The sequence below is a fragment of the Macrobrachium rosenbergii genome, chromosome 6 (assembly GCF_040412425.1).
Source record: "Macrobrachium rosenbergii isolate ZJJX-2024 chromosome 6, ASM4041242v1, whole genome shotgun sequence".
NCBI lineage: Eukaryota > Metazoa > Arthropoda > Malacostraca > Decapoda > Palaemonidae > Macrobrachium > Macrobrachium rosenbergii.
Window position 1 is genome coordinate 38,569,012 of NC_089746.1, and position 25,000 is coordinate 38,594,011.

Consider the following 25,000-nt stretch of genomic DNA (forward strand, 5'->3'; position numbering starts at 1 on the left):
CATTTTACATTATTTCATAAATAAATATCTTGATGGAATCTGTCAAAGACAGTCATTTTTTTATCTGCTCTTTTTTAGAATGTGCTGTGTTAATTAACAAAAATGCCATGTTAATGTACCAACCTGAATAATTTATATGTTGCTTGTAGTACAATACTGTGTACATAATATACTACATCAACTCAAAGACTGCTTCCTAATGGCTAGAACAAATGTTTGAACTAAATTACAATGGTATAACCCGGCAGGAATTTGATATACGAGGTTACTAAATGGACGTGCGATGGACTACTCATATTTTGATGTGATTAAAGCCTACTCGGATCCAACGGATTACGATATGAACATTTGCAATAATGAAACAAGAAAGGCATTGAACATCATATCGCTGGTAAACGAATCATATTACACGGAGAGGGAAAACAAAGGGGTAATCCTTTTCAACTAAAAAGAAGTCATGAATTTCAACAAAAAGAGGTATTCCATGTCAAGAGAAAGAGGTCATCCACTTCCGTGTTCCACGAACACATTTCACAGCAAAACAACCCCGACAGAGTACCCTCGGTCATAATCGAAAAATAGATTAAGTGCTAACCATTCTCCCCTTGCAAAACAGCTTTCCATTACCCACGTTACTGTTCATGTGCTCGATAAACTATCTCGCATGCACTCTCGGCCTTCCTAGATTAGGTTCCTCCATTCCAGCAACTTTTCCTGCCCAAAACAATAAATACTCTCTCTCTCTCTCTCTCTCTCTCTCTCTCTCTCTCTCTCTCTCTCTCTCTCTCTCTCTCTCTCCTTAGAATTATAGGCACCGTCCAACAACTGTCGTCGTCAGTTTTCCACACCTGAACGAAGCTTACCAAGACAATCTGGTCGATTAGTACGAACTTTTTTTTATATATACCAGTGTAAACTCTTTCCACTGGGTGATTGCATCTGGAATAACATCGCTCTCTCTCTCTCTCTCTCTCTCTCTCTCTCTCTCTAACCATGTGTCTCCGATGAATTTTCCGTGCAACGACGTCAAATAGATTTAAATAAGTATATTTTTGCAATGTATGTGGTTCACGCCCTCTTAATAAATGTTAATATAAATGTGTATTTATCTGAGACAAAGAGAGAAAGAAATTAGTTTTCATATCAAACTAAAAATCTTGAAAGAAAGGACATTGTCTTACGAATATTTTTGAAACCATGCATCTGTTTTCAAAATTGAAGTATAGTAGATATTTATAAATCAATAACTTTAATAATCAGTGAGACAGAGAACCTAATTGAAGAATAATCCCTGAATGAAATTAGCAGCCTTTGTAATTTTCATGGTAAACTTTTATAACTGAATTTCGGAGACCAAAGGGAAAAGAAAGATTTAGAGGCGTACAAATATAAAAAAGATGATAAGGCATAGTTTATATCCATTCAAATGTTACGATAAATTCTTACGTTATGATTTAAAATATAATTCCATTATCTTACTCCCATATAGGCAAGCGTATAGTCCGCAATCTCTCTTTATCTATCTCTCTTTCTGTCTCTCTATGTCTCTCACTCTCTCCCGCTCTTATCCTGCGGTGTTATATATTAGCAAACGCTTCTGCAAATTCACCTTAATTTATTGAATACCGACAAGAGGTCCAAAGTCAAAGGAGCGTAACCCACTGGTTCTCGACGAAAAGTTACCACCTCTATTGCCGGGAGCCATAGTGACCAGTTTGCCCTTCTATAGTAATATCTTGATAATTCTACTTAATCTTTGGAAAGAAAGTAAAGCGCCGTAACTTGGCTTGGTTTTTTCTACTATATCCTGGGTGCCCTACAGGCCTTAATGGTCATCTTCCTCTATCGTCATAAGGTTGAATATCGGCAACAGTCGAAGGGTGAAAAAGTATGGTACTACACCACACGCCTTATTTAAATGAGTTTCCAACTTCTAAATAGAAGTTGTATATCCTGTCTCTGATAAGTTTTTACTTCAGAAGTTGAATGTGGAGAAAGCTTCAATTCATGTCGGAAAATCTGTAAAAGATAAAAAAAAAAAAATTCATTTCTCTAACCACTATTTTGTGAAATCACTTGGATTACTACAGTTTGATGAAATCTTTATCTGCAACAGACTAGCCGCAAGCTAAAAACAGAAAGAGATAAATTTAAATATTTTAGCTTTTCGTACAAATATTCTCATATTTCACATAATTCTATTGAAAATTCTTTATATGACGCTGACAAAATAATGAACTTTATTTTTCTTTCCTATTTTTGCAGTAATTCGTAGATGAAGATAAAAGCTGTAATAAAACGCCATTTAACGTTTTAATTTTCCTAATATATAATAGGAAAATCAATATAGAAAACAAATATTTGTAAGGTGCAAAAATAAAAGGATCCAAAGTATCGAGACACATGTGACGTAGAAACCAAACAAATTATTCTATAAATATAGGTTAGACCATCTTCCTTTTACATTTTCAATTTGCATTCTCATTTTTATGCAAACTTTTTCCCTGTGAGTCGAGGTTTGTCATATTTACAGTCATGATGCCCAAAAACATCCATTTGCTTCTTCATGTTTCTTTCTTCCAAGCATATGCAAGTTACTCGAATATTTCCCCTTGTTCCCTCTTCTATTGCAATTTTTCCTTGATTTGATAGCAGCAGCAGCAGCATCCTGCAACTAGCGACGCGAATGCAATATATTCATGGAAAGTGACCAACAGCCTTTGAACCCTTTTCGTTTGTAAAGATTCAATTAAATTTCAGAGAAATCCTGGCTTTAATACAGATTGGTTTCTTTATCTGATCCTAAATGTTAAGGAACATGTTCCGCTTCCCAGATCAAAGCGGTTATACATCCCTACCACCTTTCCATTTTCTTTGACTGTGAAGTATATTTATGAATGGTGGATAACAGCTTGCGTTCTGGGTGACACAAATGTTTTACCTCTTTGTCTTCTGGAGACTCGTGTTAATCTGGTGTGAAACAGAAAATCTGAGCTGTTAATTAAAAAATAATAACAATTTATCATTAACAACTATTTGTAGTTTTTTCGCCATAAGGTTCCTAGGGATCACTTCTCATGGGTTTATGAGAGAATTTAGACCTTTTTACTAAGCTGGGAAAAAGGATAAGCAAGGGTAGATTTTAATGATATAAAAGATTCCCCGATCCACATTCGTATTAACTATGCAATTCTTTGCTGTTTAGATACTTCTTTGTGATTATTTTCAAATAATTCCTGACTGTTAACATTAATTAAAAGAATATTAAATGATTTTTTTAAATTAAAGTTTTTTGCATTTATGGTTACAAATTAGAAGCGAAAAAAGGCATTATTTTTTTTACTCTTAAGAAGACCTTAAATGCTCAACGTCTACTGTATACGGAGTCATGATATTTCAAGTTTAAAACAATTTAAGTAAGTTTATATGAATTTGTGGAATTTGTATTACATTCCTTTTTATTTACACTGATAATCATTTGGGGTTTTCAGCTAAATCAGAATAGTCTATTTTCTGTTAATTTCGATCTTTAACAATTTATCGTATAAATATGAAGTTTCTCAAAAGGAACTGTCTATTTTGTTGTCTAAACCCCTACTAGTCTTATCATTTCTTTATCTGAGACACTTGAAGCATAAAGCTATCGTCTTTCTATCGCCATCCCGCACTTATGGACATGGTACCGAGAAATTAAGCAAATACCAGATACAATTAAATATAAAAATGAAAATATGAGATATGTTGGACAGTCAAAAGCTCAAGAACATAAGATTCCTTATTGAAAATCTGCATTGTATAAAAAAACAACTTACGTCCCATGTTCCTTTTATTTAATAAATCACTGAGAGAGAGAGAGAGAGAGAGAGAGAGAGAGAGAGAGAGAGAGAGAGAGAGAGAGAGAGAGAGAATATTCATAAAATGCATTCTTTATTTCTGAGCAGAATGTAAAAGAGTCTTTGAGGTTTGGGGGGAAAATGTCGAGAGGATTCTGGGAATATGCAGAAATTTAATCTCTCGTGGGTATCTCAATCGCAATTCAAATTCATGAAGTAAAAGAACCGATAAAAGAAAATCAAACGGAAATGAAGAAAGAAGATGGGACTTTCTGCTTCAGTTCTTTTCTTTTATTTCTACTTGATTTCTTTGATTTATATTTGTTGTCTGTGATGTTCAAAATATGAAGAGTCAGAATGAAGTTGGTATTACGGATACACATAAAGGAAACAAGTGTACTTGAATGTTATTGTAGTGGAAGGATTCACTAATTATGCGCTACTATTCAAATTGACTAGTATTTTAGGCTTCAGGGGTTGATAGTTATTCTAAATCTCTCTCTCTCTCTCTCTCTCTCTCTCTCTCTCTCTCTCTCTCTCTCTCTCTCTCTCTCTCTCTCTCTCTCTCATCTTCATCCATCCCTGACACCCGAATACCAGAAACATTCTCTCATCACTATCACACTCATGTGCAGCTTCTGTCATTTTAGCAAAATCTTAGCTTCATATAATCTTTTCAATAGTCTACATCATTATTCACTGCCATTCAGGCATCTAGTAACAAAATGTTTATGCAAGGGAATCTGTGAACTTTAGATTTTTGCCTTATATTTTACTCTCCAACAAACTGACTTCTCAGAATCACATCGTATTTCTTTCTTGAACCATAGTTTTATGGCAGTTTGAAAGGGAGTCCCTGACACCACATGTGAATGATATTTTTTATATTTTCATGTAGAAACATGGATAAGATATCACCTCAGTTTTTATTATTCTTATTTTACAGTCCAAAAAACGTACTTCATCAGAACTTCCACAGACAGGTGTGAACCATATATATATATATATATATATATATATATATATATATATATATATATATATATATATATATATATATATATATATATATATATATATATATATATATATATATATATATATATATATATATATATATATATATATATAGGTATATATATACAGTATATATATATAGGTATATATATATAATATATATATATATATATATATATATATATATATATATATATATATATATATATATATACACACATATATATATATATATATATATATATATATATATATATATATATATATATATATATATATATATAAATACGTGTGAGAAATACGTGTGCATGCAATTGTGTCTTTCAACAGCATTAGAAGTCGAAGTGTAATTTTCTCCTTATATCTGCCTTTATTCTGATACTGTTTACTAATTTTGACAAAATAATTTAATCTCCAAATAGATACATTGAATTTTTGTGGAATAACGGCATGGTTTCATAACCAGAAGAGACAAATGTTATTTTGGACAAACAACCTAAGCAAGTTTCTGTCACAGGAAAGAAATCTCTAACAATGTCATCAATAGCAGAGGTAGCTTGTAAAATAGTAGAATTCACCAACATGGTGGGGTATAACGTGAAAAAAAACAATTCGCGACACTGGAAAACCACTGTGGGATCAAAGAAGCATTATGTTACCACAGCAGTAATCAACATATAGCTTTAAAAAAAAAAAAAAGTAAAGCACTCAAGGACTAAAATCAACCGAAGAAGAAATATTTACATAAAATAATAGCAGATAATTACTTCGGAAATGAGAACTTCTTGTCATATTGACAAAAGTTAGTTCCTTTGGTTGGACTCATCGTTAAGACTTTCATAAGAGGAGGGAGGGGGGATAAATGAAAAAAGATGAGGAAACAAGAGAAAAACAGTAGGTTCTCATCAACCCTTCAAATACTGGCCTTTACGCAAGAACTAGTGTTACATAAGCAACACATAATAAAAGATGTTTACTCCCTTGAAATACGGCGTTAGGGTTATAGTGCCCAAACATAAAGCATTTCTTTAATGGAGGTCTTAATCTTCTCTGGAAAATTTACTTCAAATATTATTAAAGTTCATACGGAGGATAATTAAACGGCTTTTTATTTGTATCACAAGCTTGATGAAAATATTAAAAAAGAATTTGGAATTACTTTTTAATAATTATAAACATTAAGGAAAAACTGATGCATAGTATGTCTGAGTCTCTCATTAATAGGAAACAACAAAATATGCTGTTTTAGTTATACTAATATAGGATATACTAATATATATAATATATATCTATATCTATATCTATATATATATATATATATATATATATATATATATATATATATATATATATATTATATATTAGCATATCATGATAAACGAAACCATTTCAAAACATGGTACCCGAAACCACATTTAGCTGAAAGAGTATTCTGGAAAGTCGACGTAACGAAAATAATTTACAATTTTCAAGAAATAGCCTGTAAACAAAGATTGTAACACAGCCTACAAGGTGTAGCTCCCCTAACCTTTGGTGAATAAAGTGAACACCTTAAGTCTACAGTACACCAGTTCAAAGGATGTGAAATAACTGACGAACTTCTTATGATAAGCAGTGTTGTTACATCAAGCCCTTGTGGCTGAATAGCCATGTTTGTTTATTCCATGGAATGGTTTTGCTTTTTCCTAAAGGTCTGTTCACACTAGGAAACATTGTTTGGAAACAAAGTTTGCAAACAGTTTGCAAACACTTTTTATCTTATATTTGTTTCCCATCCAGAATGTAAAACATTTAGTGTTTCTGAATGTATATGTATATATACACATGTATAAGTACATACATATATATATATATATATATATATATATATATATATATATATATATATATATATATATATATATATATATATGTGTGTGTGTGTGTGTGTATGTATGTGTATATATAATTACATATATACACTTAAACATTCATACTTATACATATGTATATGTACATATACATACGCGTCAGCATGACGCGCTCCTTTTTCTAAAAACTTCCTCACCCATCTCTTCTTAAATTTTAAGAATGCCACACAACACCGTATACTTTTTCCCTATTAGCTAACTACAGTTTTTTTTTTTTTTTTTTTTACATTTTTCCCTTCAAAAGTTTCATTCGTCTTCCAACCATTTCTTAGAGCATCTGAAAGGATTTTGGGAGGACATATTCATGTATGGAATTCGTCACTTGAGATCTTCGAGGAATTAAATGTATTTTTAAGAAAACAGGCCTATCGCCAAGGTCTTAACAACCCATTAGCCAAGATAATGACTGAGAATTTAGTGATTCTCTTTACAAATATTTCTAAAAGATTTTCATTTGTTTGATGTACAAATTTGAGAATCGAAAGCGCTATATATTTATTATTTACTAGAAATATGAAATCATGCAGATCAAGAAATATAAAAACTAAGCGTATTAATTTACAGAAATTTGGTAAGAGTAAAAATTTACAAAATGCTGGAACCTTTTCTCAAAGTATTTAATGATGTCAAGCATGAACCACAAGATCAAAGGATGAAACATATTTTGCGCGATTGCAACAGATCATATTTGCAGTGTGGCTGCGATTCGTAGAATTTTAATCATAAGGTTAAAGTAAATAAAAAAAATTCCATTCATGTTACTAATGCAGAAATAAATAATGAAAACGCCACTGGAAAGAGAGGATATATATATATATATATATATATATATATATATATATATATATATATATATATATATATATATATATATATATTGGACGTTATGTATTTTCTAAAATTACTATTTACTTAACAGCTTGTCTGTGGTGATACCCTACAAGGGGAAAATAAATCCCTTGTTATTTTGTTAACTGAATTTCATGTTATGTCGACATATGAAATCCGCCATGGCTCAGAAATTTTGTCAGAAATTAAAACAGCAAACGACAAATTAAAACAGAACTCTAAACAGAAACGTATTGCAAAATAACATTATATTTCAGTATCATCCAGATTTCGTAAAAGTTCATTCCGCAATACTCTGCAGCGCAAGAAGTATGAAGCAACACCCGCCACCGACCGAGAACACATGGAACATAATTGCCATCGTTAGGGTGTTCAATCAACTCGAGTCAGCATTAAACTAGAAACTCATATTCTAGAAACAACAAGATCAAAATGCAATCTCTCCAAATATACGCACTGAATAAGTATGAATCAGCATTAATGCGAAAACTGATAACACGTCCTTTAGAAACAATAAAAACGAAATGCAAAGTTTTCAGATGAGCACTAATCATGCATCAATCAAAGAAAATTGTAAGGTCTAATGATCTATGCATACATGTAAGTATCCAATCATCGAGCTTGAAGGGTAATTCATGTTATTTTTCGCTTTAAGATACGTCTCTCAGTGCGTAGTTCTTACCTTTCTAGAGAGATTAATTCGACTTTCACCGACGTGATTAGAAACTGTACCGGAATTATTTTCGGGTTTCAGGCTTTACCAGTGTGCCATCAAGAAAGACAAAAATCTTGTACGGGGTCAACATAAACCGTCTTCCCGAAAATCAGAATACTGGATTTCCTCGGGACAGAATTGATCCACAGTAAAACAAAGTCATCATAAGCTATGAGGCTGAATTTCCATAAGTGAACATTCAGCACCTGCGTAAATTACATTCATTTCTGTTACTTCTAAATTCTTGCAATATAATGGACTGAAATATCTGATCTGGGAATGTACTTATGATAATGAATGCGTACCATATTTGACGGCGTGTAAGACGCACCCCTAATTTACAAGGATATTTTGTAAAATATCCTTGGTAAATTTCATTTGGTTTCCTTTATAGGCGAGTGTAAATTTACATATGATTTCATACTTTATTCCATTAACACAATTTTCTGTAAAAATTACGCTTGTTTTTCAATGCTCTATTGTTAGCAACAATTTTTGTACCTACACAGTAAGCTCGCCGTAAGCTAGGCCTGGCGCTCGGTCTCCCATCCCTAATACGGTCGCATTGGACGCAGGGCAGTTTTATGGTACATTTAAATTTTAAAAAAATTACGTCTAATATGCCGGCAAATGTGGTAATTAATTTTTAGTATCAGTGATCTGAACAGTGGAAGTGATTTTAAATCGGCATTATGGTCGTTATCTCATTAAAACATGGATCCTTTAACTAAAGAGGCCCATGCAAAAACTGGTCTTGGAACTAAAAAAATATAATTTTATTAGATTAATAATTTTCAAAATTCTCCCCTCGGGGAAGAACTTTCTTGCGCCTGTTTCTTGAAAATCCTGAATATGCATTGTTGACATTTAAGACTCGGATTGTTACACTCTCTGGAGCCATCAGCACTAAAGGCGAAACGCTTTTTGTTGAGAGGCAACAGACACAAAAACACAAACACACACATATTATGTGCGTGTTTGTGATTTCATTAAGTTTAGCTGCGCCTATTGAATTATCATCTATGTTCTAGCATGTGGTGCTAACCCCAAATCCTGTCCTACAGATGTTTACGGAAAGTGTGTTCCAAAACAGTGTTATATTATTTGGTAGACCTTACATCAAAGTGCTGACAAGACATTCAACGTTACAAACAGGGGTGACATATTGATTAAGTACCATAAGGTTACCACCCAACATTTCTTTCCGCTATCTTTGACTATTGCCGAATTAGTTATGTCCTTTACAAGAACCTCTCTTATTGCCTAAGAACGAAAATGTCTGGTCATTTTCGAAATTTGTTTATTTCCGTAAAATTTGATTAGTTTTACAAATATCACCTACTTCCTAGTCATTGCTTTGTTTATTTGACAAAGCCTCTATTCCCTGCCATTTTTTTTTTCTTTTATTAAAGTACTCTCACGTAGTTAAATTTCCCTTTTTCTTATTCCGCTATGCCCATTTCGACCAGTCAGTAAGCGCTGCTCTACTCATGTCATAATCTGATTTTCGTCTAGTCCCACTTTCTACTCTGTTCTAGCAAATTTAATGTGATGTCATACTATCTTCGAACTAAAGTATACGGTTGTTTCTTAGTTCATTTCACCTCTTTCGGCAGTTTATTGTTAATGTTTGGTAGTTATTTTACTTAAATGATCATTGTGCCACTTCATCATTTTATAATTATTTTTCTCTCATCATATGACTCGTAGGAAATCTGGATTCTGCAGATAATTTGAGAGAGAGAGAGAGAGAGAGAGAGAGAGAGAGAGAGAGAGAGAGAGAGAGAGAGTACTTTATGAGTTGGTCATGAACGGTTTCAAGCCTATCTTTTCGATGCTGAACGTATTTTACAGAAATAACGAACATGCACGTCTAGTGTTTACTTCTCTTTTCACTCTTTCTATTTTCTTACTTGCTGAGACCCACACGGACAGGCTAAAGCTAGGTACTTAATTCCCTGCTTAAGTAAACAGAGACCTACTTGATCCTAGGCAATTAGACCGTATCGGCCAACGTCGTCGGCCAACGTCGTCGGTTTCAAGAGTTAAACATTGTTCCCGCAGATCGTCTGCAACGAGCACAGCCACTTTACTAAGAGTCAGAGAGAGAGAGAGAGAGAGAGAGAGAGAGAGAGAGAGAGAGAGAGAGACTATAAAGGGTTGGACCTTTATGACAGGGGTTTTACGAACATTCTAAAAGCCGATTACGATTTCGGACAAAAGAAATGGTCATATCAATCAGGGAATATCATTTTGGTTTCTCTTAACGTATATGAAAAATAGTACTAGACAGTCCATGCATCTAATGGGTAGGCAGGTAACTTATAAAATTTCCTCCTTCATTTTCATAATATAAAATTTCCTCCTTCATTTTCAGTTTTTTTATTTGATATTCATGATTATGAGCACAATGAATGCCAGTGGAATACAGAGTGGAGTCGATCTTTCGCGATAAGAAGACTATAGACTTTTTGCCGTTGAACGGCAATGTGGAATTCCATATTTTGTCCCAAAAATAAAGAAGAAAAAACTTAAAGCTTGTGCCTTTAGTTTTTTCTATAAAAACCAAACCTCTCTCTCTCTCCCTCTCTGATTAAAAAACCAACTACATTTTCTAAAGTAATGACATAAAAAAGATATATCTCTCTCTCTCTCTCATCAACCTGCATCCATCCCTAAAATCCTAATCCCTAAAGAATTCTATCACCTCTTACATACTAACCTATAAGAAAGTTTCCGTTATCTTTAGCGTTTCCTTATTTTAGACACCAGCATATCATCATGAATAGGACTAAGTCACCATATGATAGCCAGTTTCAGTAGAAATATATACTCAACTTTCGAGAGAATTCGGCATGAGAATATTTGCTTACAATTTTCACGAGGTAACTTACAATAATGACTTAAAACAAACTGCCTGGTGTAATTCTCCATCATCTTTGATGGGCAAAGCAAGATAATTTTTGCATTATCAAACTATGGTGATTTAATGGTAATTTCTATTATATATTAGTAAAAAATATTGCCGATACAGTTACTAAAATGCTGTTATTTTCTCTGTAGCTCTTCACGACAAAAGTAACTAAGTGTTTCGTGAGAAATGATCATTTTCAAAATGTTCCGAATAAAAATGACACTGTAAGACTGCCAGACACCAAAATGTTCTCTTCTCCAACTCTCTGCTAATGCCCTTAATGCTGTTCATAATGCTCCTTTCTAAGGCTTCAGCCATCCCTCAGCCATCTCTTTGAACATCTGAAAGGATTCTGGAAGGACGGATTAGAAACCTGCCGTCGCGTCACATTCGAGTGTGGAATTCGTCTCTTTAGATCTTTGAGAAATCAAAATTAGTTTTTTTTTTTTTCAAAATTTCTAGGACTTTCGTCTAGGTCTAATCAGTCCACTAGCCGAGATGGTGACTGTGGATTTATTTGTTTTCTCTTCAAGTATGCTTCCAGCTTTTCGTCTAACTGCAGTAGATATTTGACAAGGACAGAAATTCACGCAAAGCTTATCAAACGTATAAAATTCTTGGTAGGAGTAAAAATATCTAGAATGCTCAAGTAATTCCTCCAATTACGTAACAGAGTAATGCACCGATCTAGGAGATCAAAGGCTGGAAAAAATTTAACGAGTTAGCAACAGATTATAATTGCGGTGTGGGCGTGATTTGCAGTCTTAAACACGTGGTTAAAATAAATCATAAGCGAACTCCGGTCATGTTGCAATATAAAATATAATGCGTAACACATTGCGAAATGTTAGAAATAATGTGAACAAATGTGGAAAACAGAGGAATCGATATACGTAGATGTTATGTTTTATTTTTATCTTAAATTCCTATTTACTCAATAGTTAAGTATAGCCGATGCCCCAATATATGAAAATCAATCCACTGTCTCCAGTCACCCAATTTCATGTACGTCGCCCACATACACCAGTCCATCAAGTCTTCAATGCTTAGCCAGAAATTAAAAGAGCAAACGAAAAGGGAAAACGGCGCAAAACGAAAAAACAGGAGGAAAATAATATTGTATTCAAATTTCATCCAAACTTCATTAAAGTTAATATCGCAATGCCCTAGCAGAGCAATAACTGTGACGGCCGTGCAACCATCAGAGAAACAACAGGCATGACGCAACATCTGCCAGAGAACGAGAACGGATGGAACATGAATGTCAACGCCATTGCATTTGATCAACTCGAGCCACCATTAATATTCGAGGATATGCATATGAAAATATTAATTCAGAGGTCAGGCTTTAAGTTTCAGGCCATGCTTCTTTTTGCCTACAGATATGTCTTACAGTGCCTTATCCCCAAGTTCAAAAAAAGGAACGTTAAAAAAGGAACGTTTAAGACTTCATTTGATTGGAAACTACCGAAATATTCAATGTCGGGTTTATTGTTTTACCAATGTGCCGTAAGAACGACAAAAGCCCATTACTGACGCCACCGTAGGACAGAATTAATCGACCCACAGAGCAACCACTTAATAGGAAAAGACTTTTTCTGAGTTCCTTTACCGAAACGATCTACTTTGAACCTAAGATCGATTTTAATTAATTTCCACAGTTCAGATCAGAGTGTAAAGAATTGTTACATATTACGTATACCGGAAGAAGCGAGAAATGAAGAAATGAATGAGGATGATTGTCCATTTTTTAGGTGTGCCGAAACTCTACTGTGTGTATTTGAGCTCAAAGTTAATAGGAAACTTTGAGCTCAAATACACACAGTAGAGTTTCGACACCCTAAAAAAATGGACAATCATCCTCATTCATTTCTTCATTTCTCGCTTCTTCCGGTATACGTAATATGTAACAATTCTTTACACTCTCTGATATGAACTGTGGAAATTAATTAAAATCGATCTTAGGTTCAAAGTAGATCATTTCGATAAAGGAACTCAGAAAAAGTCTTTTAGTGAGCAGATTCATTTCTACTAATACCACTCACTTGATAAACATTGCCAGGTTTATTTGACAGGGCCTTCATTCACCTGACCCATTTACTCTTTATTTAGCTCTAGCACACAGTCTCATTTCCTGTGAGCGTTTTTCAATGCTGATTTTATTTTATCCATTCTCTACTGTTCTCTGTGCTCTAGTCCTTTCTAGGTTAATCTTATTTTCGTTCCTGGTTCCACTCGTTGTTTTTCTCTCTCAGTTTATATGCCATGCCATGGGTGGAATTTCATTCATGTTACTCTTTTTTATGGTATTTGTTGCTGACTATAAACATCATATTTAACAATATTTTCACTTGAATGCTCAGGGTGTTAAATTTCTTGTTCTGAACCTTTCCCCTCATCATATGACTCGTGTGAGAATTTCGTTCTATAGAAAATAAGAGAGAGAGAGAGAGAGAGAGAGAGAGAGAGAGAGAGAGAGAGAGAGAGAGAGAGAGAGAGAGAGTAAAGATTCAGAACTTTATAACATTGCTTTTAAGGACATTCACAAAGCCGATGCATGAGCTCAGACAAAAGGAATCTTATCAATCAGAGAATTGAATGATGGCTTCTCTTTCATTATTGCCTGAAAAATAGGGAAACAGCCGGTGCATTTAATGGGTAGCCAGGTATATTATAAAACTTCCTTCATAGTTTCCATGGTTCTGGAGTTTTGATATTGATGATTAGGAGCATACTGAAGGCGCGTGGGGTACACAATGGAGTTGAGAATCCGGGAAAAGAAGATAAAAAGAAAAGAAAGAATCATCTGAAAGCTTGTTTCTTTTGTATAAAAATCAAAATCTATCTCTCTCGGTATTGAAAAGCCGGGAACTACAATTTCTAAACTCATGGACATCTCTCTCTCTTTCTGTTGATATTGAAAGAACAGAGTCTTTAACTTTTATTGACATGCAAAGGGGCTTTTCATTGTCTGAATCTCTCTCCAAGAACGAACTTCCTTTTTATTACATCTTTTATATTTACTATTCATCAGCTACCCCTTTTTTAATACACTGCACTACCATATTCGTTAATATACATTTTTTTGTAAAACATAAGATAAAAGGAGGAAAAATCTATTTAGTTAGCAAACTTTGTTGGAAAATACATAATCGTTAATTACACGAAGTTTTAATGCCACATTGAAACAGAAGCCATTAAATCCACCCTTAGCTTCTCATTTGCCAACAAGTTGTGGAATTGATTTCTTCTGAAATATTATCGAAAATGAAAATAGGAAATTAAATGTATTTCTCATCTACTCGGAGCCTCGAACTTGCGTCGCTGAGTTCAATGTGCCCAGCACTTAGGTAATTAGGTCTTCATCACAGCTTGATTGCCGAAGTACTGCACGTGGCGTATATCTCTCCCCGATATGAATTAGAAATTCGGCTTGGGAAATGGGAAATTCTCCCTTTTCTTTCTCAATTCAATTTCCTACGAGGTTTCATTAGATATCAAACACAAAAATATAATGCAATGAAGGAGTTAAGTTAAGCCTCTGAATTCCCATATATGAGATTAATGTGATCAGTAAATTTCATTTGTTTGAAATGTATTTTGATGGGTCAAGCGTGTCTGAGTAGCTGAATAAGCGCCTACACATGGATTATCCACGAAATATATAAAATTCATTCCTTCCAATCCGATTATTTTGCAATAGTTTCTACCTGGTATGAAAACGCCGTTCAGTTCTTCACTTTTTATCTGACTTCCATTGATAAATTTCCTTCCTTGACGACGAGGGAGTTTTACTCTTGTCTCCTTCCTGTTCTAATTACCTGCAAACTTCACTTTAATGCTGAGCATTTCTTGTATTTCAACAGGCCAAAGACAAAAATTCCGGTCTTAATTACACTGTCTCTAGTTACCATGATGTAATACTTAATTAGTGTTCTTTTTACGTACAGAGAGAGACTGCGAATTAATCAGCTCTGAGAGAGAGAGAGAGAGAGAGAGAGAGAGAGAGAGAGAGAGAGAATCAATAACGTTCAGAAAACTAAGAAAATTTTAATTTATATGCTCATCGGTTTGTGCACATTAAGCACTGGCCCTTAGACAATTGTAACACGCAAATGATGATAAGGTGTTTAAAACAATAAGAGGCTTGGTACAGCCCTTTTCAGGAGATTACAGTCTTTTCGCGTGAGTGAATTGTGGGATAGTCTGCAAAAATAGAAAAAACAAGTAAAAAATGCGCCGATGTTTCTTCGGCGCAATCGAGTTTTCTGAACAGCGTATAATAAAGACCACCGAAAATAGATCTATCTTTTTCGTGGTCTCGGTATAATGCTGCATGAGACGCGGTCCATGATTCTTTAACCACGGCCCGGTGGTGGCCTATCCTATATCGTTGCCAGAAGCACGATCATGGCTAATTCTAACCTTAAATAGAATAAAAACGACTGAGGCTAGAGAGCTGCAGTTTAGTATGTTTTTTGACTGGTGGGTGGATGATCAACATACCAATTTGCAGCCCTCTAGCCTCAGTAGTTTTAAGATCTGAGGGCGGACAGAAAAATTGCGGAGAGAAAAACGTGCGGACAGAATAAACTGCAGACGGGCAGACAAAGTCGGCACAATACTTTTTTTTTTTTTTTTTACAGGAAACTAAAAAGGCGAAAGAAACTAATAAAGGTTAATACCCTTTTAACGTTTGCGTAATCGCTAAACATTCACGTTGCATAATTCGGTGGAAGCGGAATATTAAACGTCAGATGTGGCTGACTACTTTCGAGGCTTTCAGGAAAGAATAGTTTATTAATTTCGTAATGCTTATTTCAACAACAGAGACGTAACGAACAGATCTATAATTCAAGATGAGGCCTAAAAATGACACGGTGATGTTATACAGGATGAAATCATTTATGTACATCCTTCCTTTGTCTTTCGTTGAGCACACTGCTCTACTTTACTGATACTAGATTATCGTTGCAATTTCGATTTTTCTAGATAGTTAATGTAATTTTATTGTGATTTGTGATCTATAAGGAAAATGTTATTAACTTATTTCTGATTAATGTTGCTTCACATTAAATTTTATCAAGTTTTCGAATTTTGATCCTCTCTCTCTCTCTCTCTCTCTCTCTCTCTCTCTCTCTCTCTCTCTCTCTCTCTTTAGCCGAATGATCAGATACAAATTCAACAAACCAGTAAAACTGAGGTGTTGTTAATTAAAATTTTCCCTCAGCATAGGTATAAAAGGAAGTATACTTTATTAAGTAAGATATGATTAGTATAACAAATCATAAAGTAATTCTGAGTACACGATGCAATAATAAGACCATAAAAAAAAAAAAGGTGAAAGTGCAGTTTCAGGACCCACGTGTAAATTCTTGACAGAATAAAAAAAAAAACACATTGACATTCATGAATTTCACATCGTTATGGTCTTAACAGGAATAAAAGAGAACACGAAGAAATGGCACTTCTTCCTCTGCCTTGAAAGCCTAAGATACTTTCAATTTACTTCGTGGTTTTCCCTCCGGGAAATTTTCCCAGTTTTGTTCTAAGTTGTTGGGAGTCCTTATTAGCCGACTGACCTTTTTTTTTTTTTTAAGGCTGACCTTGTCCTTTTCTACTTTTTATATCAATTTCTTCATCGAATATGTTATCCATTGTCACCTCGAATGAATATGTTAATACTTTTCATGTAATACTTGTTTCTTACCCCATAATGTATTATATTTGTGCATTGTTGTGTTTATCTTCTTCATCACACCGTACCGTGTAGCAGATTTGTATTTATGATCACTAAAATATCTCAATAAAGTTTTGGAACAATTAATAAGAATCCACAAGCATTTATCATCAGACAAACATTTCTCAGCCTTTGATTTGATAATGACAGCAAATCAAATGAATTGTATATATTGATGGTATGAAGACTTAATATCTCGAAATATTTTATTACTCTCCAAAATGACGAAAGAAACATTTTAGAGTAAACAGAACTTTCTTTATCTATAAATATACACTGACAGATGAAAATTCGATTAGCAATGATACCTGTCTTGCATTCGTGAAGGGAAGAGGATAAGGAAAACAGAAATTCAACAAGAAAATTCCCCAAAATACCAAAACGGCAAATACTCATTAATGATTGTTCATCTCGAAACTGGTCTCTAGCTTGTCCTTATGCGCTGAATATTAAAATATAATGATGCAAGAGAAACAGCACTGACTTGAAATCAACAATTTGAAGCGGCTATGTAGCTCTTGTAATTTAGTAGATATCGTAAGTACAAAAATGTCAACAGGAAACCAGAACTTTCCTCTGATGTCAAGTTGAAGGTAAAATACAGATCTACTTCTTTATCTATGTAGAATTATATACTTCTAAGAATGGGAGCAACACATTTAGGAAATTATTATAAATTCACATAGGTTCTGTGAATTATTCCTTTCCCATAAAATTCTCCTTATCATCAACTACTAAGAATGAGAAGAAAAAGCAGAACTATTTCATCAAAGCTATTCCAGAACTCGTCGAAAAGAATGATTTTTAACCGACCCAAATCCTCTGGAGGTTCTCGAAAACAAAAGAAGTAAATAACAAAAAACTACGCACCAAAAGAAACACAAAAGGCAAATGGAAAAGAAAACAACAATAAAATCGGTCTGCAAATTCCAGCCCGACCTCTTTTAAAGTTCATGTCGCAATACTCAGGTGACGTAGCTTCTCTCAACGGCCCCGCCATCAAAAGAGCAGGTGTTGCACACCATCTCTCACTGGCGCTGACGAAGATGGTATTCTCATTATCAACCTGAGCGCGTCTGGAGAACTGAAGACAATCGCTGGAGCACGTATCTATATTCCCAAGAGGTATAAAATTTTGACGTTTTTCGATTCTCTCTCTCTCTCTCTCTCTCTCTCTCTCTCTCTCTCTCTCTCTCTCTCTCTCTATCCAACACATCTGTGGAGCACGTATCTATATTCCCATGAGGTATAAAATTTCGACATTTTTCGATTCTCTCTCTCTCTCTCTCTCTCTCTCTCTCTCTCTCTCTCTCTCTCTCTCTCTCTCTATCCAACACATCTGTGGAGCACGTATCTATATTCCCATGAGGTATAAGATTTTGACATTTTCCGATTCTCTCTCTCTCTCTCTCTCTCTCTCTCTCTCTCTCTCTCTCTCTCTCTATCCAACACATCTGTGGAGCACGTATCTATATTCCCATGAGGTATAAGATTTTGACATTTTCGATTCTCTCTCTCTCTCTCTCTCTCTCTCTCTCTCTCTCTCTCTCTCTCTCTCTCTCTCTATCCAACACATCTGTCACGTATCTATATTCCCTGAGGTATAAAATTTCGACATTTTTCGATTCTCCCTCTCTCTCTCTCTCTCTCTCTCTCTCTCTCTCTCTCTCTCTCTCCAACACATCTGTGGAGCACGTATCTATATTCCCATGAGGTATAAGATTTTGACATTTTCCGATTCTCTCTCTCTCTCTCTATCCAACACATCTGTGGAGCACGTATCTATATCCCCATGAGGTATAAAATTTTGACATTTTTGATTCTCTCTCTCTCTCTCTCTCTCTCTCTCTCTCTCTCTCTCTCTCTCTATCCAACACATCTGTGAAGCACGTATCTATATTCCCATGAAGTATAAGATTTGGACATTTTTCGATTGTCTCTCTCTCTCTCTCTCCCTGTGTGTGTGTGTGTGTGTGTGGTGTGTGTGTATGTGTATCCAACACATCTGTCTGTCTGTGCGTATATAAAGTCTCTTAAATCTCGGAAGAGAGACAACATAGATTCTAATTCGAACAAAAGTCTCAGGTTTTCAGAAAATATGAAACATTCATCTATGCAAGCAAAAGCCGTATCAACATTTCGGGAACTCGAGATTATTTTCCAAATACAGACAACCTCGGGTAGTTTTTAGGGATGAAATGCGCACTGCGGTATGTTCCTTCATGTGAAAAACACTGAACTACCTTCTTTATTTACTCACTTTCTCTCACAATATAAATATCTACAAAAATAAAAATGAATTCAACACTTTACATTGTTCTCTTCATGATATTTTTACCATCAAGATTCTGGTAGCACGAAAAAATTGGTTGTTCTTAAACTTTAAGTAAAAAGGAACTGGGAAACTACCAACTTTTCCCTTTTGTTTTCAAAGTTTTTTAAGAAGGGAAAAGTTAACCGGTTACTTAACTCCAATATGGCATTGTTTTATTCTAGTCCTTTGACTTTCAAAAAGAACCTTATCGTTTATTATTAAAATACAGAATCCAAAACGATGGACGCATCAATTCCTTTTTCTCTCTTTATGCGTAAGACAAAGAATAAGAGACCTTCATTCTTAAGAGAACACACACACACTCTCTCTCTCTCTCTCTCTCTCTCTCTCTCTCTCTCTCTCTCTCTTCCGTGATAGAATTTGTAAGAGTTGGAATATTATAAGAAAAACTTAACATTTATTTAAGTAATAACAAGCTAAGTGTAAAATTCAAGAAAAGAAACGTTTCTTCAGAAAACACGAAACTTAAAACATAAACAATGACACAGAGAGAAACTTGTCTTTTCCTCTACTGCAGCCTTTGTGATACCTTACATTTCCATCCTCCTCGACTCATACAATCTTCCATCCCTTGAGGTGGGTCTATAGTCTCGCAGGATATCCCCAGGGCTTTGCGTCCCTGATCCCCCGTCCCACTTTTTTTTATTCTTTTTTGTCTTCATCTGGGCGCCTGTCCAAATGGTTTCTTGATTAAAAAAAAAAAAAGCTCAAAGTAAAAACGAAAGCTGTACAGAACATCAGAGCAGGTCAGTTATTTCGTGTTTTTGTTTAGATAAAAAAAAAAAAAGCATAACATGTCTAGAATGCTTGAAAATATAATAAAATATGTATGTATTTATTTCGGTAGATTCCCAAATAGGTTTTGGATTTCTAGGAAATCTTCATCTTCTTGGACTAAATAAACACTTTTTGAACGATTCATCATCTTTCAGCTGCATCTTTTATTTATTTACCTTTAACTATTGGCTCTGTTATTATTACATACAACTGAGTTTTTATTATTATTATTATTATTATTATTATTATTATTATTATTATTATTATTATTATTATTATTATTATTACTCTATCCTCACTCAAATTTTACTCCTAAAAGCACAACAAAGACAATATACATTTACGAAATGCAACCGGAATGATGAAAATAATATTAATATTGAAATACATTTACCTTGCAACCAATAAAAGAGTTCGTTTGAATATGAAAATTATTTCAATAGATATGATGGTATTTCTAAAAATAAACAGAAATATAAATGCAATAATATAAAAACACAATAGAGAACGTCAGCTACATGAAATAATATATTTATTCAGTAAATATGTTGATTTTTCTGTTAACTTTCAATATATTTTCATTATGAAGAAAGTATTTTATAACAAGAGTTTGAATATTCTGCCAACAGAATTTTATTTTTTTACTCTGAAAATTTTACAAAAATTATGCGAAGAAAACGAAACTCATCAACTACGGGACAATTCTGATATGGAAATTCATTAATGAAAGTAGCTGGTATTTTTGACAAATGAAAACATGTGAAAAGTGCATAAGTGCCTTAAAGTTAAGCATAAATGCCTGATTGGTTATACTGATGTCAGGATATTTCAGTTTTAAACAAAAGCTTATTCATAGATAACTAAAAAAAGGATAAATAAATAACATGTAGGGAACATGGATATAAATATATATATATAAAGGCAAATGCCACGAAGGGAAAAAGAATGAAACACTCCGTTGTTTCACCTTCCCTTCGTGGCATTTGCCTTTATTTATACATTCATCACGTTCCATATCTTCCGTGATTCAGTTATACAAATATATATTATTATATGTATATATATATATATATATATATATATATATATATATATATATATATATATATATATATAATATATACATAAATATATACATATATATATACATACATATACACACATATATATATATATATATATATATATATATATATATATATATATATATATATATATGTCTTTTCCTGTAATACTACAGTGTAATATATATATATAAGGAAGCCCATATATTTATACTTATATATCCTGTTCTCTGCATCTTTGTTACAAGGGTATATATACAAAACATGTGGGGTGACCGTTTCCTAAGAAGGAGGAGAAAGACCAATTCCTCTGTTATTGGTTCATTAGCTCCCCACCTGGCTATATATATATATATATATATATCAAACACATTGTCCTCTGACAATTGTTTGTTTTCTCTGCATCTTTTTCCCACTACTTCGATTCTATTTACATCCATCCACCTTCGCTTCGGTCTTCCTCTTGCTCTCCCACCAGACACCTCCATCTGCATCACTCTCCTCCCTACATATGTCTCATGCCTTATCATCACATGGTCATACCTTCTTTCCTGGGCCTTCTTTGATAATTCTACGACTTTAGATGTTCCTCTTATTCTTTCATTTTTTATTCTGTCCATTTTTGTTACTCCACACAGCCAACTCAGCATTTTCATCTCTACAGTATCCAATTTCTTCTCTTTGCACTCTCTTTACCGGCCATGTTTCTGCTCCATACATCAAAGCTGGTCTCACTACTGTCTTATACACTCTTCCTTTAACCTTTATGTTGATTCTGCAGTTGCACAAGACACCTAACATTTTTCTCCAATTTTTCCATCCAGCCTGCACTCTGTGTGTTGTTTCTATATCCAAATTTCCATCATCAGCCGCTGTTGAACCAAGATGCCTAAATTCTTCTAATCGGTTCAACCTTGTCCCTTCAATACTAATCTCGGAGTCTTCATTAAAACTTAAGTATCAGTCTTCTTCCTACTGATCTTTAACCCTCTGTCTTCCAGTACCTTCCTCCGTTGCTCTAGTTTTGACTCAACTACCCCTCTGTTGGTGCTGCATAACACGATGTCATCAGCTGAGATAGTACATCTGTAATCAAGTCAAAAAGATATGGACTTAAAGTGTATCCCTGATGTAAACCAACTCTTACTGGTATCCATTCAGTTGACCCAACAATGCTTCAAATCTGCGTTTTTGCTCCTTCGTACATATCTTAGACCAACCTCACATACTTCTCCGGTGTTCCCTTTACTCGCATACACCCCAAAACATCTTGGCATGGGACTCTATCATATGCCTTTTCCTGATCTATGAATACTTTGTGCAGTCTTTTCTGCTTTTCCCCTGTGTTTTTCCATCATCTGTTGGAGGGCAAACACTGCCTTTGTCATTCCTCTTCCTGGCATGAAACCAAACTGTTCTTCACCTACAGATGTTTCTTCTCTAATTCTTTGATCCATTATTCTTTCCAGATTTTCATGGTGAGAGACACTGGCTTTATTCCTCTATCCTGGGTGTCACCCTTCTCTTTATAGATAGGCACAATGAAGCTTTCTCTTCGTTCTTTTGGTATCTTTTCCTGACTATATATTTTCTTTGCTAGGTCCTGCAGCATGTCTATCCCTTCTTCTCCCAGGCTCTTCCACACCTTTGCAGGAATTCCATCTGGTCCTATTGCTTTCCCATTTTTCATCTTCTTTAGTACCTTCATAATATTATTTCCACCTCTTCTTTATCTCATCCTCTTTGCATAAAACCACTCCATTCCCTCCTTAACCTGTTTTGTATGGGAGTAGGGTAATTCTAAGCCGGCTGTCCACCGTGAGCTAGGCTATGGTAGTTGATGTTTTCCTATGTTATTTTACTTGCTTTACAAGAATTTAAAGTAATATTTTGTCGGCCAGCTGTAACTAAACTGCAATTGACCTTTGAAGGCTACACGACAGTACCCACAGGTCCCCTGCACCGACCTATACAGTTCAGAGGTAAATTACAGTTTAGCAACAGCCAACCGGCAAAATATTACCTTAAACTCTTGTAAAGCAAGTAAAATAACATAGGAAAACGTCAACTGCCATAGTCTAGCTTGACTGGACACTATTCGAAGCTTTTGGTCGGGGCGAAGAAACTTAAACGGTAAACAAAGTTTACAGTTTAGCTACAGCTGACCGGCAAAATATTACCATTTCTGCTTTCAGTTTGGGGATGGCGGAACAGCGCTTCGCGCCTTATCCGCATTTTGAAATATTCTTGGCAAGCTCGTATGTTCTGGCAGGCGGTAATGTTGTGCTGCACACGCTAGCAACAGAGGTTACAGAAAATGTTAAAAGAATACTACTTTAAATTCTTGTAAAGCAAGTAAAATAACATGGGAAAACATCAATTACCATAGTCTAACTCACCGCAGAACACTTCTACTCTCTCAGTTGAAGAACTTGGGGGCATTGAGCTCCCCTGCAAGACCGCCCATGCATGATAGGGCCTGGAATCAGCAGTAGTAGTAATACATGACCTTTGGCTCCGTTTCCATTTATTTGCCCTTTTTTTGTGCTTGTTCTTCGTGTTCCAAATGACATATATAACAAGAAATACAACAATAAGGTGCCCAAACCTTTTCCCAAGTTATTTACCCCACCCAAAACCCCAATTGCCAATGGGTCCCCTTTACTGTTAGCTATTCTCAGAAGTGTTTTACCCCACCCAAAACCCCAATTCCCAATGGGTCCCCTTTACCGTCGGCTACAGTTCCTATGATAATTTACAACTTAATTACAGCCGAGCAACAAAATATTACTTTAAATTCTTGTTCAGCAGGTAAAGTTCTATAGAAAAACGTCAACTGCCATACTCTAGTTCACTGCGGACAGCCGGCTCAGATCTACCCGGAGTAGTCTTTGGTGTTCTTGTCCCTCCACTTTGCAAATCTGTAAATTTTTCTCTCCCCCTCAGGTGTTTCCAACTCTTCGTATATGTCATCTAATGCTCTTGCCTTTTCTTGTGCAACTGCCTCCTTTACTTGTTTCTTATGCCATTGGTACCTCTTCTTATCCTCTTGCTGTCCATACTTTTCCCAAATCTTTTTGCATCTTTTTGGCTTTCACCACCTCTTTCACTTCATTATTCCACCACCAGGTTTCCTTATCATCAGGAGGTTTCTTTCCAGATGTCCTTCCCAACACCTCTCTACCCACTCTCTTTATCACCATACTGTTGTGATTCCACCATTCTTGCACTCCCTCTAGCAATCTAACTTCCCTCAATACTCTTCTTAAATTCCTGCCTTGCTTCCTCCTCTTGTGTCAGCTTCCACCACTTGATTGTTGATGGGACACATGCAAGCCTACCTTTTACTGTGTTCCTTATTTCCAAGTCCATTACCACCACTCTGTGCTGTCCTGCCACACACTCTCCATTTAAAATTTTACAATTTCTCACCTCTCTCAGATGTGATCTTCTGCACATGAGGAAGTCAATTTTACTTTCTCTTGCTACACCATTGTATGTGATGTGCAAATTTTCTTTCTTTTCAAACCAGGTGTTGACAATAGCAAAATCAAATGACACTGCTCAGTCCACAACTCTCTCTCCCTCATCATTTCTCTCTCCAACTCCCCAGCCACCATGCACCCTCTCAGTACCCTTTCTGGTTCTTCCTACATGTCCATTCATGTCACCACCAATAATTATTCTCTCTTCTGTTGATATTTCATTCAACTGTCGGTTCATTTCCTCTCAAAATGCCACTTTCTCAACTTCATCACATCCTGTTGACTGTTTTTCCAACTAGGCACAGTTTCACAACCAGTGCTCTGTCACTTGTCCCCTTCAGGCTTATTATGCTGTCTTTTA